Source organism: Schistocerca piceifrons, unplaced genomic scaffold (genome assembly GCF_021461385.2).
Source record: "Schistocerca piceifrons isolate TAMUIC-IGC-003096 unplaced genomic scaffold, iqSchPice1.1 HiC_scaffold_538, whole genome shotgun sequence".
In the NCBI taxonomy this organism is placed as follows: domain Eukaryota; kingdom Metazoa; phylum Arthropoda; class Insecta; order Orthoptera; family Acrididae; genus Schistocerca; species Schistocerca piceifrons.
Window position 1 is genome coordinate 93,615 of NW_025728775.1, and position 17,385 is coordinate 110,999.

At 50.5% G+C, this 17,385-nt stretch overlaps 21 non-coding genes across 21 annotated transcripts; 16 read left to right on the forward strand and 5 right to left on the reverse strand.

The window, feature by feature from the left end:
* Positions 1–4,803: 4,803 nt before the first annotated feature.
* Trnav-cac lies at positions 4,804–4,876 on the forward strand. Its single transcript has one exon. It is a non-coding gene; the product is annotated as a tRNA-Val (tRNA).
* Positions 4,877–5,034: 158 nt separating this feature from the next.
* On the forward strand, positions 5,035–5,107 carry Trnav-aac. Its single transcript has one exon. It is a non-coding gene; the product is annotated as a tRNA-Val (tRNA).
* Positions 5,108–5,301: 194 nt separating this feature from the next.
* On the reverse strand, positions 5,302–5,373 carry Trnap-agg. Its single transcript has one exon. It is a non-coding gene; the product is annotated as a tRNA-Pro (tRNA).
* Positions 5,374–5,775: 402 nt separating this feature from the next.
* On the forward strand, positions 5,776–5,848 carry Trnav-cac. The gene has a single exon. It is a non-coding gene; the product is annotated as a tRNA-Val (tRNA).
* Positions 5,849–6,006: 158 nt separating this feature from the next.
* On the forward strand, positions 6,007–6,079 carry Trnav-aac. Its single transcript has one exon. It is a non-coding gene; the product is annotated as a tRNA-Val (tRNA).
* Positions 6,080–12,430: 6,351 nt separating this feature from the next.
* Positions 12,431–12,503, forward strand: Trnav-cac. The gene has a single exon. It is a non-coding gene; the product is annotated as a tRNA-Val (tRNA).
* A 158-nt stretch (positions 12,504–12,661) lies between these two features.
* Trnav-aac lies at positions 12,662–12,734 on the forward strand. The gene has a single exon. It is a non-coding gene; the product is annotated as a tRNA-Val (tRNA).
* A 194-nt stretch (positions 12,735–12,928) lies between these two features.
* On the reverse strand, positions 12,929–13,000 carry Trnap-agg. The gene has a single exon. It is a non-coding gene; the product is annotated as a tRNA-Pro (tRNA).
* A 402-nt stretch (positions 13,001–13,402) lies between these two features.
* Positions 13,403–13,475, forward strand: Trnav-cac. The gene has a single exon. It is a non-coding gene; the product is annotated as a tRNA-Val (tRNA).
* A 158-nt stretch (positions 13,476–13,633) lies between these two features.
* On the forward strand, positions 13,634–13,706 carry Trnav-aac. The gene has a single exon. It is a non-coding gene; the product is annotated as a tRNA-Val (tRNA).
* Positions 13,707–13,900: 194 nt separating this feature from the next.
* Trnap-agg lies at positions 13,901–13,972 on the reverse strand. Its single transcript has one exon. It is a non-coding gene; the product is annotated as a tRNA-Pro (tRNA).
* A 402-nt stretch (positions 13,973–14,374) lies between these two features.
* Positions 14,375–14,447, forward strand: Trnav-cac. Its single transcript has one exon. It is a non-coding gene; the product is annotated as a tRNA-Val (tRNA).
* Positions 14,448–14,605: 158 nt separating this feature from the next.
* Trnav-aac lies at positions 14,606–14,678 on the forward strand. The gene has a single exon. It is a non-coding gene; the product is annotated as a tRNA-Val (tRNA).
* Positions 14,679–15,047: 369 nt separating this feature from the next.
* On the forward strand, positions 15,048–15,120 carry Trnav-cac. Its single transcript has one exon. It is a non-coding gene; the product is annotated as a tRNA-Val (tRNA).
* Positions 15,121–15,278: 158 nt separating this feature from the next.
* Positions 15,279–15,351, forward strand: Trnav-aac. Its single transcript has one exon. It is a non-coding gene; the product is annotated as a tRNA-Val (tRNA).
* A 194-nt stretch (positions 15,352–15,545) lies between these two features.
* Positions 15,546–15,617, reverse strand: Trnap-agg. The gene has a single exon. It is a non-coding gene; the product is annotated as a tRNA-Pro (tRNA).
* A 402-nt stretch (positions 15,618–16,019) lies between these two features.
* On the forward strand, positions 16,020–16,092 carry Trnav-cac. The gene has a single exon. It is a non-coding gene; the product is annotated as a tRNA-Val (tRNA).
* Positions 16,093–16,250: 158 nt separating this feature from the next.
* Trnav-aac lies at positions 16,251–16,323 on the forward strand. The gene has a single exon. It is a non-coding gene; the product is annotated as a tRNA-Val (tRNA).
* A 194-nt stretch (positions 16,324–16,517) lies between these two features.
* Positions 16,518–16,589, reverse strand: Trnap-agg. Its single transcript has one exon. It is a non-coding gene; the product is annotated as a tRNA-Pro (tRNA).
* A 402-nt stretch (positions 16,590–16,991) lies between these two features.
* Positions 16,992–17,064, forward strand: Trnav-cac. Its single transcript has one exon. It is a non-coding gene; the product is annotated as a tRNA-Val (tRNA).
* A 158-nt stretch (positions 17,065–17,222) lies between these two features.
* On the forward strand, positions 17,223–17,295 carry Trnav-aac. The gene has a single exon. It is a non-coding gene; the product is annotated as a tRNA-Val (tRNA).
* The last annotated feature ends 90 nt before the right edge of the window (positions 17,296–17,385 follow it).

The following is a 17,385-nucleotide window of genomic DNA, read 5'->3' on the forward strand; positions in this document are numbered from 1 at the left end:
TCCCGAATGTGTTTCAACTTAAAATTTAGGCGTCCGACATCGACAGGTGGAGCAAGGCTCGCCGGACGCACAACAGTAAAAAGCCTGGATGTAATCGAAGTCACTTCTTGCGTAACAATTAGAGTCGTTCGGCGGACGTACAAAGCAGACGCCTTGCGAGTAATGTCAGAGAGGCCCAAGCCTCCGGAGATACGCGGTTTCGTCATTACCTCGTAACGTAACTTGAATAGATGGCCCTTCCATATAAACCTGCTAGACAATTGGCGCAACCTTTTCGCCACCATCATGGGAAGTGGGAACAGCTGAGCAACATAATAAGCTTTACATAGAACGTAGGTGTCTAAAATCCTGACTTTTTGCAAAATGGTAGCAGAGCGCTGCTCATGGACCATCAGAGCCCCCTGTATCTTCTCGGTGACCGATTTCCAATTGAGAGCCGCCATTTTTAGAGGACACCGATCAATGATAATCCCCAAGGACGTATGGCGATCGACAACAGTGGCCCAAGGGACGTCAGCATCGCGAAATCCTCGAATATCAAGAAACTTACATTTACCCTGATTGAGACGCGCTCCAGAGACACGACAGTATGCATCAACTGCCCCTTTCAACAACGGGATATCATCACGCTGACGGAGGAGAACAACGACATCATCCGCATATGCCTTAACCGAGAGCTTCCCACCAGAGAGGGACATACCCTGAAGCTTGAGAGCAATAGTCCGAAGCAGCGGTTCCAGGGACAATACGAATAAAGACATAGAGAGCGGACTACCCTGAGGCACTCCGCGGCGGATAGCAATGGGCGGCGTCAGCTGCCCATTGACTGACACCCGAGCTATTATTCCCCTATACAAATTGCCAAGAACACCACGTGATGAAGCGTTAAAACCTATTGTACCTAAAACACGATCTAAAAACACATGACTGACGTGATCAAAAGCCTTATGAAAATCAAGGAAGGCAAAGGCACAATGTACGTTTGTAACCGCCGCAACCGAGACAACATCCCGATATTCGGCTACTGGTGTCCGAATAGATCTATCATGAAAACAACATTGATGTGCACCAATCACACCCCGAAGCAGAGAGGACAACCGGCTATTGAGCGCTCTAGCAGCTGTCTTGTAGTCAAACTTCAGCAATGTGAGCGGACGAAGATTGGCAGCAGATAAACGACCAGAAGACTTCGGAATTAAAACAATTTTCCCTACTTTAAAATCGGCAGGCACATCCATCCCCCTGACAATCTCATTTAAAATCTGCGTAAAAATGCCACCCAAAAGAGGCCAAAAACGGAGATAAAATTCTTTAGGCAGGCCGTCTGGACCCGGCGATTTACTGGACGGAGAGCGAGCAATAAAATCGAAAACCTCATCTACCTGGAACTCCCGGAGAAATTCGCCGTTCGCGTCAGGCGCGATCGTCGCAGAGATCCCCAAAGACATCATCCGAAAGAGACTCAACAGAATCATCGGCAGAATATAGACTAGTGTAATACTGATGAAGAGCACGAACCATTTCCTCCTGTGCAATAAGCTGTCGCCCATCATCCACCGTAAGAGAAGAGATGAAGGAGCGGCGACGACGAGTCTGATGCCGTAGCAGGTGGTACAAGGATGTCAGTTCACCTTCAACAAGAGAGTGAGGTTTCGACTTAACTCGCAGACCATCCATCTGTCGTCGTTTAAGGCTCAAGAGCTTGGCTTAAATACGACGAATATCATGGATCCGCAGAGGAGAGGTACCCGCTGCGTCATATAGTTCACGCAGGACAGAGTAGTAATATTCATACGTGTTCTTAAAATCACGCGCCCTTGCAGCACAGTAAAAAATCAAAGTCTGACGAATCTTGGGCTTGGCAAACGCAGTCCACCAAACCAGCAAGGAGGGGTATCGCGGGACAGAGCGAAGACATCGCTCCCACACGCCACTTATAACATCATCCATAGCACTGTCGGCAAGGTGGGAAACATTTAACATCCACTGGGAACGATAAAGTTTTGCAGGTTGGTGACTAAGATTTACAGTTGCAGTAAAAGCACAATGGTCAGAAAAACTAGTAGGAATAACATCGACAGAAAGAATTTTATCACATAAAAAATCAGATAAATAGAATCTGTCGAGTCTACTGCATGAGGACGCGGTAAAAAACGTATATTTCACCAGGGTTGGATATTTGTGTTCCCAAACATCACGCAGATGCATCGTACGAACTAAGTCATGTAAATCACGGCAATAATTAAAATTGGGGGACTGGTCTTCAGGGCGTAAAACACAATTAAAATCGCCTCCGAGCAGGAGACTCCGAGGACTCTGGCGCAAAAGATAAATAAGCTCTTCTTTATAAAAGCGCGATCGAGCCACAGTGTGACCCGAACCAGAGGGGGCATACAAAACAACGAGGCGGAGATCAAAAAGACGACAACCAATCCCACGGCCAGAGTCAAGGAATTCAAAGTCAGTAATAGGAATGCCCTCTCGAAAGAAAAGAGCAGTTCCTGTTGAATATTCCGGCGCGACATTAAGAACAGTTTGAAATCCAGGTAGAGAGAGATCAGAAAACAACACTTCCTGCAAGAACACTACGTCCGCACAGGCGTCGTAAATAAACTGCCGCAAAGAGGCAATGCGAACGTCGGACTCAATACGGTTAAGATTTAAGGTAAGAAAGGTGTATGCTTGAACCATAGAGAGAAAAGCGAAAAAGGAAATCACCTACACCGACGCACCAGCGTCACAGTCCATAGCAGGGGTGACGGAGGCATCCGAGGGAGGGGGACTGCTACCCCGTTCCGCGGATCCCTCACGCTTCGGTTTTTTACGAACAGCATTAACGTTCGGCTGAACGCGTAACTTGCGTCGGCTGACGGGCAAGGAAACTTCAGCCGCCGGTGACGTAGGAGGGTCAAGTTCTGTATCCGACACCACCCGCGCCGGTCCACATGCGGGATCCGGGGTCGCGGGGGAAACATCCGACAAAACGGAATGGTCAACACCTGCACTAGCTTCCGGCAAACATGGACTGCACGGAGGCGAAACGTGAGCAGGAAGGTCCGAGGCCGCAGAGTTGGAAAGAAGCGGAGCAGCTCCGCTGGCAGAGGTATGGGGCAGCGAAGCAGGAAGTTGTCGCGGCTCCACTTGTTGTGACATCGAAGTCGGTTCGGAAGACGGCGCCAACAGGCCCGACCGACGACCCGACTCGAGAGAAGCTGCGTCGGAGGCCGGAGGGGCGCCAGCAGCCGCCACCGGAACCGCTACCTCAGGAGGGCAGGGAGCAGCTACAGTACACAGTGGCTCGGAGGATGCCGGTCGCTCGGACTGGGGCATCTCAGGGAGATCCTCATCCGTACTATTTCCATCGTGTGGGCGACGCCTCTTATTATTCAAAAGTGGCACACCCACCTGAGGGACAGACGGAACAACATCAGATTTAGCACGCAAAGGAGGAAATTCTGTATCAGGGGTGCGCAAAACCTGTGGCGGGGCGTTACTACCACTGGACTGTGCTACACCAAGAGCAGAACCACCTGCAACGAGGTCAGCGACCGTTAACTTGCGACGCTGTTCGAGAGAATTTTTTAAAACAAAAACTCTCCGCGGACAGTCGGTACGCACGTGACCACTTTCATTGCACAAAAAACAGGTGCCAACCTGACCACTATATGTTACATGGACACGATATCCACCGATCTGCAGGTGAGATGGAATATTCTGCTTAACGTGCATTTCGACTGAACGAATACCACTGTAACATTGCAGGCGATGTTGGCTTGACCAGCGTTCAAGGCGAATGCTCTTTACATCACCATACTTCTGTAGACCCTCCTTAAGATAGACATTATCCACCTCCGGTGGAAGGTTGTAAACACGAACATTGGTATACGTGATGGAAGCATTGGAAAGCAGCACGGTACTTACAGAATCATCCCGATGCCGAAAGAGAACTTGATGACCATATTTAGAAAGAATTTTATCAACCTGAAGTGGGTCCATAAACTTAACAAAGAAAACATACAGTTCGGTATCAAAATAAGCAGTGTGCACCTGATCCGAATGAACACCAAAGGTATCTACCAACCAATCATGAATCTCAAGAGAACTAGGTTGCACATGGCGGGTTGACTTGTCAAAAGCAAAACTAACTGTAGCCTGACGAGGAATAACCTGGGACGACATTTTCAAAATATGCGGTCGAAACAGCTACACAAAAAACACTGAAATAAGGACAGAAAGTAACACAAGGTACGAAACAACGACGGAGAAATACTCTCAGAAGTTGCAACACAACACGTAACAAAAACGATAGTCCACTATACGTAACGCTACGGCGGAGCGGAAGACTAGGCACGTCCACACTGCACGGCGTCTAAAGCGGAACTACCCCTAGACCAACGAGCCCTGTGACACGGCGAATGCCAATTACTCCAGTCCCTCGATGTCGTCCAGGGTGCCCTGGAAGTCTCGTGTACGCTGGCGGGATGGGGGCGGCGCGAATTCCCGCGGTCGGCGGCCTTCCTGGGCTATTGGTACCTTCATGTAGAGCTGCCGCTTGGCTCGCACTGCCTGCTGCTGAGAAAGTGATTGCTTTTGCTGATATGACTTGCAATAACGACTGCGCGAAACGCCGCTATCTCGTTAGGGGTGCTACGGCAGACACCCTCTCGAGCACCCCGAAGACTTCTTGAGCCCTCGGCTGTGATGGGTTCCAGGCTGACAAAAGAACTGTCGTGTGTGCATTCGCGGACGAGAGGAAGTCTGAGGCAAATTCGAGTGAACAAGGATGGACTCCTCGGTTCCGTCGTTTCCGTAGTGTAGCGGTTATCACGTCTGCTTCACACGCAGAAGGTCCCCGGTTCGATCCCGGGCGGGAACAATATTTTCCTGCCTATGTCGTATTGTCCTCCAATGAGCCACGTCGTGTGTGGATCTGCTGCATGTCCCTTCGTTTTGCAAGTACCACATTTATTGAATTTTTTAGTTACGATGGCAACATCACTACAAGTTGTCTGTGAAGTAAGGTGCACACAAGCAGTTTCCGTGGTGTAGCGGTTATCACGTCTGCCTAACACGCAGAAGGTCCCCGGTTCGATCCCGGGCGGAAACACTTTTTCATCACTTTAAGCAAGACGTACTAACATGCATCTGCTACCATCTGTACCCGAAGCCTTTGTAATCGCCTTCACGCGTCGGACCCGAGTGTCAATTGCTCACATCGAATAAGAAATTCATTTGATATTGACGGCGAGCTTTTTGCGCTGACTCAGCCACTGACGTGCGATCAGTTTGCACAAAACGCTATGGCTCGTCCGGGATTTGAACCCGGGACCTCCCGCACCCTAAGCAGGAATCATACCCCTAGACCAACGAGCCCTGTGACACGGCGAATGCCAATTACTCCAGTCCCTCGATGTCGTCCAGGGTGCCCTGGAAGTCTCGTGTACGCTGGCGGGATGGGGGCGGCGCGAATTCCCGCGGTCGGCGGCCTTCCTGGGCTATTGGTACCTTCATGTAGAGCTGCCGCTTGGCTCGCACTGCCTGCTGCTGAGAAAGTGATTGCTTTTGCTGATATGACTTGCAATAACGACTGCGCGAAACGCCGCTATCTCGTTAGGGGTGCTACGGCAGACACCCTCTCGAGCACTCCGAAGACTTCTTGAGCCCTCGGCTGTGATGGGTTCCAGGCTGACAAAAGAACTGTCGTGTGTGCATTCGCGGACGAGAGAAAGTCTGAGGCAAGTTCGAGTGAAGAAGGATGGACTCCACGGGTCCGTCGTTTCCGTAGTGTAGCGGTTATCACGTCTGCTTCACACGCAGAAGGTCCCCATTTCGATCCCGGGCGGGAACAGTATTTTCCCGCCTATGTCGTATTGTCCTCCAATGAGCCACGTCGTGTGTGGATCTGCTGCATGTCCCTTCGTTTTGCAACTACCACATTTATTGAATTTTTTAGTTACGATGGCAACATCACTACAAGTTGTCTGTGAAGTAAGGTGCACACGAGCAGTTTCCGTGGTGTAGCGGTTATCACGTCTGCCTAACACGCAGAAGGTCCCCGGTTCGATCCCGGGCGGAAACACTTTTTCATCACTTTAAGCAAGACGTACTAACATGCATCTGCTACCATCTGTACCCGAAGCCTTCGTAATCGCCTTCACGCGTCGGACCCGAGTGTCAATTGCTCACATCGAATATGAAATTCATTTGATATTGACGGCGAGCTTTTTGCGCTGACTCAGCCACTGACGTGCGATCAGTTTGCACAAAACGCTAGGGCACGTCCGGGATTTGAACCCGGGACCTCCTGCAGCCTAAGCAGGAATCATACCCCCTTTTTTTTTTTTTTTTTTTTAAGGGTAGACTATCGCACAATTAAGCTGAATCTCCACTCACGGTGCACATATTCCGCAAAGACAACCTTGTTTTCCGTTGCATGCAAAATTACCGTCTGCGTTTCTATCGAATTCCACCTACGTACTTTACTGGTGCCGCATTCTTGTTATATCCACGTGCTATAACAGGCGTCTACTCTTCATTGAGGAGCTGCAACCGGGACTGAGTTCCACCTACTCTTCAGCACGGTCAAAATGGCAGGGCTCGTCCGGGATTTGAACCCGGGACCTCCTGCACCCAAAGCAGGAATCATACCACTTTTTTTTTTTTAATATACCCCTTTTTTTTGTTTTTTTTTGTTTTTTTGAAAGCCAGGTATCCTAGCCACTTTTTTTGTTTTTTTTTTTTTTTTTTTTTACTCTACCACTCGAACGAATATATCTATTGAAAAAAATATTAAAGAATATCCACCACACAGCCACTTCAAAAGAAGTACAGTACTGAAATTAAAATCCTAAAACATGACTATATAATGTAGACTGCTTACTGAAATAAAGATTAAAACACGAAAACTTCAGTCCTGGCGTAGAGAAGAAACATACATAAAGGCGGCAAATCCAGAAACAGTATAAAAGAAAATGGCTCACACAGGTGACCTTAGCCAACACCCTCTCTTTCAAATGTCAGGCTAAGCATATTGGCAAAATCATCTCGGACGCCTGGCAATCGCAAGCGCTGCCAGTAAGCAGTAAGCATGTACTGCCGAAACGCTAGGTGTCCATCCTCTTCATGACAACTGTTGACAAAATGTACGAAATGGCCAATCAACCACATGACGGTATGGAGCTTCGTCCGCGGAAAAAAGGAAGAATCGGGCCGGACGATGATGTCAATAGTATAAGCGGCTTCAGCAGACCTAGTGACAAAAGCAAGTTGTTTCCTGAGCCAACGCCAATTAGCAAGGTGCCCACAGCAGGTGAATCGATGTTCAAGGGTATCCAGGAGACCACACCGAGTACAGGTGTCCGTGTCAGAAAGACCAATACGGTGCAGTCGTACATTGGTGGGAACCAAATTATTTATTACCCTATACCACGTGGACGCCACGGCCATAGAGTGGATCGGCAGACTAACGTTCTTCCAGACGTTCCTCCAGGACACAGATGGAGACGCCAGTTCTATTGGATTGGGACTGGCCAGCCCCTCCCAGCGGGCAATCAAGGCCTTGGTCGTTGGCACCGGTCGCCGCAAGAAGACGTCACCGAGGTAACTCACCGCAATGTAAAATTCCCGAATGTGTTTCAACTTAAAATTTAGGCGTCCGACATCGACAGGTGGAGCAAGGCTCGCCGGACGCACAACAGTAAAAAGTCTGGATGTAATCGAAGTCACTTCTTGCGTAACAATTAGAGTCGTTCGGCGGACGTACAAAGCAGACGCCTTGCGAGTAATGTCAGAGAGGCCCAAGCCTCCGGAGAGACGCGGTTTCGTCATTACCTCGTAACGTAACTTGAATAGATGGCCCTTCCATATAAACCTGCTAGACAATTGGCGCAACCTTTTCGCCACCATCATGGGAAGTGGGAACAGCTGAGCAACAAAATAAGCTTTAGATAGAACGTAGGTGTCTAAAATTCTGACTTTTTGCAAAATGGTAGCAGAGCGCTGCTCATGGACCATCAGAGCCCCCTGTATCTTCTCGGTGACAGATTTCCAATTGAGAGCCGCCATTTTTAGAGGACACCGAGCAATGATAATCCCCAAGGACGTATGGCGATCGACAAAAGTGGCCCAAGGGACGTCAGCATCGCGAAATCCTCGAATATCAAGGAACTTACATTTACCCTGATTGAGACGTGCTCCAGAGACACGACAGTATGCATCAACTGCCCCTTTCAACAACGGGATATCATCACGTTGACGGAGGAGAACAACGACATCATCCGCATATGCCTTAACAGAGAGCTTCCCACCAGAGAGGGACATACCCTGAAGCTTGAGAGCAATAGTCCGAAGCAGCGGTTCCAGGGACAATACGAATAAAGACATAGAGAGCGGACTACCCTGAGGCACTCCGCGTCGGATAGCAATGGGCGGCGTCAGCTGCCCATTGACTGACACCCGAGCTGTTATTCCCCTATACAAATTGCCAAGAACACCACGTGATGAAGCGTTAAAACCTATTGTACCTAAAACACGATCTAAAAACACATGACTGACGTGATCAAAAGCCTTATAAAAATCTAGGAAGGCAAAGGCACAATGTACGTTTGTAACCGCCGCAACCGAGACAACATCCCGATATTCGGCCACTGGTGTCAGAATAGATCGATCATGAAAACAACATTGATGTGCACCAATCACACCCCGAAGCAGAGAAGACAACCGGCTATTGAGCGCTCTAGCAGCTGTCTTATAGTCAAAATTCAGCAATGTGAGCGGACGAAGATTGGCAGCAGAGAAACGACCAGAGGACTTCGGGATTAAAACAATTTTCCCTACTTTAAAATCGGCAGGCACATCCATCCCCCTGACAATCTCATTTAAAATCTGCGTAAAAATGCCACCCAAAAGAGGCCAAAAACGGAGATAAAATTCTTTAGGCAGGCCGTCTGGACCCGGCGATTTACTGGACGGAGAGCGAGCAATAAAATCGAAAACATCATCTACCTGGAACTCCCGGAGAAATTCGCCGTTCGCGTCAGGCGCGATCGTCGCAGTTAGATCCCCAAAGACATCCTCCGAAAGAGACTCACCAGAATTATCGGCAGAATATAGACTAGTGTAATACTGATGAAGAGCACGAACCATTTCCTCCTGTGCAATAAGCTGTCGCCCATCATCCACCGTAAGAGAAGAGATGAAGGAGCGACGACGACGAGTCTGATGCCGTAGCAGGTGGTACAAGGATGTCAGTTCACCTTCAACAAGAGAGTGAGGTTTCGACTTAACTCGCAGACCATCCATCTGTCGTCGTTTAAGGCTCAAGAGCTTGGCTTTAATACGACGAACATCATGGATCCGCAGTGGAGAGGTACCCGCCGCGTCATATAGTTCACGCAGGACAGAGTAGTAATATTCATACGTGTTCTTAAAATCACGCGTCCTAGCAGCACAGTAGAAAATCAAAGTCTGACGAATCTTGGGCTTGGCAAACGCAGTCCACCAAACCAGCAAGGAGGGGTATCGCGGGACAGAGCGAAGACATCGCTCCCACACGCCACTTATAACATCATCCATAGCACTGTCGGCAAGGTGGGAAACATTTAACATCCACTGGGAACGATAAAGTTTTGCAGGTTGGCGACTAAGATTTACAGTGGCAGTAAAAGCACAATGGTCAGAAAAACTAGTAGGAATAACATCGACAGAAAGAATTTTATCACATAAAAAATCAGATAAATAGAATCTGTCGAGTCTACTGCATGAGGACGCGGTAAAAAACGTATATTTCACCAGGGTTGGATATTTGTGTTCCCAAACATCACGCAGATGCATCGTACGAACTAAGTCATGTAAATCACGGCAATAATTAAAATTGGGGGACTGGTCTGCAGGGCGTAAAACACAATTAAAATCGCCTCCGAGCAGGAGACTCCGAGGACTCTGGCGCAAAAGATAAATAAGCTCTTCTTTATAAAAGCGCGATCGAGCCACAGTGTGACCCGAACCAGAGGGGGCATACAAAACAACGAGGCGGAGATCAAAAAGACGACAACCAATCCCACGGCCAGAGTCAAGGAATTCAATGTCAGTAATAGGAATGCCCTCTCGAAAGAAAAGAGCAGTTCCTGTTGAATATTCCGGCGCGACATTAAAAACAGTTTGAAATCCAGGTAGAGAGAGATCAGAAAACAACACTTCCTGCAAAAACACTACGTCCGCACAGGCGTCGTAAATAAACTGCCGCAAAGAGGCAATGCGAACGTCGGACTCAATACGGTTAACATTTAAGGTAAGAAAGGTGTATGCTTGAACCATAGAGAGAAAAGCGAGAAAACAAATCACCTACACCGACGCACCAGCGTCACAGTCCATAGCAGGGGTGACGGAGGCATCCGAGGGAGGGGGACTGCTACCCCGTTCCGCGGATCCCTTACGTTTCGGTTTTTTACGAACAGCATTAACGTTCGGCTGAACGCGTAACTTGCGTCGGCTGACGGGCAAGGAAACTTCAGCCGCCGGTGACGTAGGAGGGTCAAGTTCTGTATCCGACACCACCCGCGCCGGTCCACATGCGGGATCCGGGGTCGCGGGGGAAACATCCGACAAAACGGAATGGTCAACACCTGCACTAGCTTCCGGCAAACATGGACTGCACGGAGGCGAAACGTGAGCAGGAAGGTCCGAGGCCGCAGAGTTGGAAGGAAGCGGAGCAGCTCCGCTGGCAGAGGTATGGGGCAGCGAAGCAGGAAGTTGTCGCGGCTCCACTTGTTGTGACATCGAAGTCGGTTCGGAAGACGGCGCCAACAGGCCCGACCGACGACCCGACTCGAGAGAAGCTGCGTCGGAGGCCGGAGGGGCGCCAGCAGCCCCCACCGGAACCGCTACCTCAGGAGGGCAGGGAGCAGCTACAGTACACAGTGGCTCGGAGGATGCCGGTCGCTCGGACTGGGGAATCTCAGGGAGATCCTCATCCGTACTATTTCCATCGTGTGGGCGACGCCTCTTATTATTCAAAAGTGGCACACCCACCTGAGGGACAGACGGAACAACATCAGATTTAGCACGCAAAGGAGGAAATTCTGTATCAGGGGTGCGCAAAACCTGTGGCGGGGCGCTACTACCACTGGACTGTGCTACACCAAGAGCAGAACCACCTGCAACGAGGTCAGCGACCGTTAACTTGCGACGCTGTTCGGGAGAATTTTTTAAAACAAAAACTCTCCGCGGACAGTCGGTACGCACGTGACCACTTTCATTGCACAAAAAACAGGTGCCAACCTGACCACTATATGTTACATGGACACGATATCCACCGATCTGCAGGTGAGATGGAATATTCTGCTTAACGTGCATTTCGACTGAACGAATACCACTGTAACATTGCAGGCGATGTTGGCTTGACCAGCGTTCAAGGCGAATGCTCTTTACATCACCATACTTCTGTAGACCCTCCTTAAGATAGACATTATCCACCTCCGGTGGAAGGTTGTAAACACGAACATTGGTATACGTGATGGAAGCATTGGAAAGCAGCACGGTACTTACAGAATCATCCCGATGCCGAAAGAGAACTTGATGACCATATTTAGAAAGAATTTTATCAACCTGAAGTGGGTCCATAAACTTAACAAAGAAAACATACAGTTCGGTATCAAAATAAGCAGTGTGCACCTGATCCGAATGAACACCAAAGGTATCTACCAACCAATCATGAATCTCAAGAGAACTAGGTTGCACATGGCGGGTTGACTTGTCAAAAGCAAAACTAACTGTAGCCTGACGAGGAATAACCTGGGACGACATTTTCAAAATATGCGGTCGAAACCGCTACACAAAAAACACTGAAATAAGGACAGAAAAAAAAACACAAGGTACGAAACAACGACGGAGAAACACTCACAGAAGTAGCAACACAACACGTAAACAAAAAAGATAGTCCACTATACGTAACGCTACGGCGGAGCGGAAGACTAGGCACGTCCACACTGCACGGCGTCTAAAGCGGAACTTACCCCTAGACCATCGAGCCCTGTGACACGGCGAATGCCAATTACTCCAGTCCCTCGATGTCGTCCAGGGTGGCCTGGAAGTCTCGTGTACGCTGGCGGGATGGGGGCGGCGCGAATTCCCGCGGTCGGCGGCCTTCCTGGGCTATTGGTACCTTCATGTAGAGCTGCCGCTTGGCTCGCACCTCCTGCTGCTGAGAAAGTGATTGCTTTTGCTGATATGACTTGCAATAACGACTGCGCGAAACGACGCTATCTCGTTACGGGTGCTACGGCAGACACCCTCTCGAGCACTCCGAAGACTTCTTGAGCCCTCGGCTGTGATGGGTTCCAGGCTGACAAAAGAACTGTCGTGTGTGCATTCGCGGACGAGAGAAAGTCTGAGGCAAGTTCGAGTGAACAAGGATGGACTCCTCGGGTCCGTCGTTTCCGTAGTGTAGCGGTTATCACGTCTGCTTCACACGCAGAAGGTCCCCGGTTCGATCCCGGGCGGGAACAGTATTTTCCTGCCTATGTCGTATTGTCCTCCAATGAGCCACGTCGTGTGTGGATCTGCTGCATGTCCCTTCGTTTTGCAAGTACCACATTTATTGAATTTTTTAGTTACGATGGCAACATCACTACAAGTTGTCTGTGAAGTAAGGTGCACACAAGCAGTTTCCGTGGTGTAGCGGTTATCACGTCTGCCTAACACGCAGAAGGTCCACGGTTCGATCCCGGGCGGAAACACTTTTTCATCACTTTAAGCAAGACGTACTAACATGCATCTGCTACCATCTGTACCCGAAGCCTTCGTAATCGCCTTCACGCGTCGGACCCGAGTGTCAATTGCTCACATCGAATAAGAAATTCATTTGATATTGACGGCGAGCTTTTTGCGCTGACTCAGCCACTGACGTGCGATCAGTTTGCACAAAACGCTAAGGCTCGTCCAGGATTTGAACCCGGGACCTTCTGCACCCTAAGCAGGAATCATACCCCTAGACCAACGAGCCCTGTGACACGGCGACTGCCAATTACTCCAGTCCCTCGATGTCGTCCAGGGTGCCCTGGAAGTCTCGTGTACGCTGGCGGGATGGGGGCGGCGCGAATTCCCGCGGTCGGCGGCCTTCCTGGGCTATTGGTACCTTCATGTAGAGCTGCCGCTTGGCTCGCACTGCCTGCTGCTGAGAAAGTGATTGCTTTTGCTGATATGACTTGCAATAACGACTGCGCGAAACGCCGCTATCTCGTTAGGGGTGCTACGGCAGACGCCCTCTCGAGCACCCCGAAGGCTTCTTGAGCCCTCGGCTGTGATGGGTTCCAGGCTGACAAAAGAACTGTCGTGTGTGCATTCGCGGACGAGAGAAAGTCTGAGGCAAGTTCGAGTGAACAAGGATGGACTCCTCGGGTCCGTCGTTTCCGTAGTGTAGCGGTTATCACGTCTGCTTCACACGCAGAAGGTCCCCATTTCGATCCCGGGCGGGAACAGTATTTTCCCGCCTATGTCGTATTGTCCTCCAATGAGCCACGTCGTGTGTGGATCTGCTGCATGTCCCTTCGTTTTGCAAGTACCACATTTATTGAATTTTTTAGTTACGATGGCAACATCACTACAAGTTGTCTGTGAAGTAAGGTGCACACGAGCAGTTTCCGTGGTGTAGCGGTTATCACGTCTGCCTAACACGCAGACGGTCCCCGGTTCGATCCCGGGCGGAAACACTTTTTCATCACTTTAAGCAAGACGTACTAACATGCATCTGCTACCATCTGTACCCGAAGCCTTCGTAATCGCCTTCACGCGTCGGACCCGAGTGTCAATTGCTCACATCGAATATGAAATTCATTTGATATTGACGGCGAGCTTTTTGCGCTGACTCAGCCACTGACGTGCGATCAGTTTGCACAAAACACTAGGGCTCGTCCGGGATTTGAACCCGGGACCTCCTGCAGCCTAAGCAGGAATCATACCCCTAGACCAACGAGCCCTGTGACACGGCGAATGCCAATTACTCCAGTCCCTCGATGTCGTCCAGGGTGCCCTCGAAGTCTCGTGTACGCTGGCGGGATGGGGGCGGCGCGAATTCCCGCGGTCGGCGGCCTTCCTGGGCTATTGGTACCTTCATGTAGAGCTGCCGCTTGGCTCGCACTGCCTGCTGCTGAGAAAGTGATTGCTTTTGCTGATATGACTTGCAATAACGACTGCGCGAAACGCCGCTATCTCGTTAGGGGTGCTACGGCAGACACCCTCTCCAGCACCCCGAAGGCTTCTTGAGCCCTCGGCTGTGATGGGTTCCAGGCTGACAAAAGAACTGTCGTGTGTGCATTCGCGGACGAGAGAATGTCTGAGGCAAGTTCGAGTGAACAAGGACGGACTCCTCGGGTCCGTCGTTTCCGTAGTGTAGCGGTTATCACGTCTGCTTCACACGCAGAAGGTCTCCGGTTCGATCCCGGGCGGGACCAGTATTTTCCTGCCTATGTCGTATTGTCCTCCAATGAGCCACGTCGTGTGTGGATCTGCTGCAAGTCCCTTCGTTTTGCAAGTACCACATTTATTGAATTTTTTAGTTACGATGGCAACATCACTACAAGTTGTCTGTGAAGTAAGGTGCACACAAGCAGTTTCCGTGGTGTAGCGGTTATCACGTCTGCCTAACACGCAGAAGGTCCCCGGTTCGATCCCAGGCGGAAACACTTTTTCATCACTTTAAGCAAGACGTACTAACATGCACCTGCTACCATCTGTACCCGAAGCCTTCGTAATCGCCTTCACGCGTCGGACCCGAGTGTCAATTGCTCACATCGCTGCCGCTTGGCTCGCACTGCCTGCTGCTGAGAAAGTGATTGCTTTTGCTGATATGACTTGCAATAACGACTGCGCGAAACGCCGCTATCTCGTTAGGGGTGCTACGGCAGACACCCTCTCCAGCACCCCGAAGACTTCTTGAGCCCTCGGCTGTGATGGGTTCCAGGCTGACAAAAGAACTGTCGTGTGTGCATTCGCGGACGAGAGAATGTCTGAGGCAAGTTCGAGTGAACAAGGACGGACTCCTCGGGTCCGTCGTTTCCGTAGTGTAGCGGTTATCACGTCTGCTTCACACGCAGAAGGTCTCCGGTTCGATCCCGGGCGGGAACAGTATTTTCCTGCCTATGTCGTATTGTCCTCCAATGAGCCACGTCGTGTGTGGATCTGCTGCAAGTCCCTTCGTTTTGCAAGTACCACATTTATTGAATTTTTTAGTTACGATGGCAACATGACTACAAGTTGTCTGTGAAGTAAGGTGCACACAAGCAGTTTCCGTGGTGTAGCGGTTATCACGTCTGCCTAACACGCAGAAGGTCCCCGGTTCGATCCCAGGCGGAAACACTTTTTCATCACTTTAAGCAAGACGTACTAACATGCACCTGCTACCATCTGTACCCGAAGCCTTCGTAATCGCCTTCACGCGTCGGACCCGAGTGTCAATTGCTCACATCGAATAAGAAATTCATATAATATTGACGGCGAGCTTTTTGCGCTGACTCAGCCACTGACGTGCGATCAGATGGCACAAAACGCTAGGGCTCGTCCGGGATTTGAACCCGGGACCTCCTGCACCCTAAGCAGGAATCATACCCCTAGACCAACGAGCCGTGTGACGCGGCGAATGCCAATTACTCCAGTCCCTCGATGTCGTCCAGGGTGCCCTGGAAGTCTCGTGTACGCTGGCGGGATGTGGGCGGCGCGAATTCCCGCGGTCGGCGGCCTTCCTGGGCTATTGGTACCTTCATGTAGAGCTGCCGCTTGGCTCGCACTGCCTGCTGCTGAGAAAGTGATTGCTTTTGCTGATATGACTTGCAATAACGACTGCGCGAAACGCCGCTATCTCGTTAGGGGTGCTACGGCAGACACCCTCTCGAGCACCCCGAAGACTTCTTGAGCCCTCGGCTGTGATGGGTTCCAGGCTGACAAAAGAACTGTCGTGTGTGCATTCGCGGACGAGAGAAAGTCTGAGGCAAGTTCGAGTGAACAAGGACGGTCTCCTCGTGTCCGTCGTTTCCGTAGTGTAGCGGTTATCACGTCTGCTTCACACGCAGAAGGTCTCCGGTTCGATCCCGGGCGGGAACAGTATTTTCCTGCCTATGTCGTATTGTCCTCCAATGAGCCACGTCGTGTGTGGATCTGCTGCATGTCCCTTCGTTTTGCAAGTACCACATTTATTGAATTTTTTAGTTACGATGGCAACATCACTACAAGTTGTCTGTGAAGTAAGGTGCACACAACCAGTTTCCGTGGTGTAGCGGTTATCACGTCTGCCTAACACGCAGAAGGTCCCCGGTTCGATCCCAGGCGGAAACACTTTTTCATCACTTTAAGCAAGACGTACTAACATGCACCTGCTACCATCTGTACCCGAAGCCTTCGTAATCGCCTTCACGCGTCGGACCCGAGTGTCAATTGCTCACATCGAATAAGAAATTCATATAATATTGACGGCGAGCTTTTTGCGCTGACTCAGCCACTGACGTGCGATCAGATGGCACAAAACGCTAGGGCTCGTCTGGGATTTGAACCCGGGACCTCCTGCACCCTAAGCAGGAATCATACCCCTAGACCAACGAGCCGTGTGACGCGGCGAATGCCAATTACTCCAGTCTCTCGATGTCGTCCAGGGTGCCCTGGAAGTCTCGTGTACGCTGGCGGGATGTGGGCGGCGCGAATTCCCGCGGTCGGCGGCCTTCCTGGGCTATTGGTACCTTCATGTAGAGCTGCCGCTTGGCTCGCACTGCCTGCTGCTGAGAAAGTGATTGCTTTTGCTGATATGACTTGCAATAACGACTGCGCGAAACGACGCTATCTCGTTACGGGTGCTACGGCAGACACCCTCTCGAGCACTCCGAAGACTTCTTGAGCCCTCGGCTGTGATGGGTTCCAGGCTGACAAAAGAACTGTCGTGTGTGCATTCGCGGACGAGAGAAAGTCTGAGGCAAGTTCGAGTGAATAAGGATGGACTCCTCGGGTCCGTCGTTTCCGTAGTGTAGCGGTTATCACGTCTGCTTCACACGCAGAAGGTCCCCGGTTCGATCCCGGGCGGGAACAGTATTTTCCTGCCTATGTCGTATTGTCCTCCAATGAGCCACGTCGTGTGTGGATCTGCTGCATGTCCCTTCGTTTTGCAAGTACCACATTTATTGAATTTTTTAGTTACGATGGCAACATCACTACAAGTTGTCTGTGAAGTAAGGTGCACACAAGCAGTTTCCGTGGTGTAGCGGTTATCACGTCTGCCTAACACGCAGAAGGTCCCCGGTTCGATCCCGGGCGGAAACACTTTTTCATCACTTTAAGCAAGACGTACTAACATGCATCTGCTACCATCTGTACCCGAAGCCTTCGTAATCGCCTTCACGCGTCGGACCC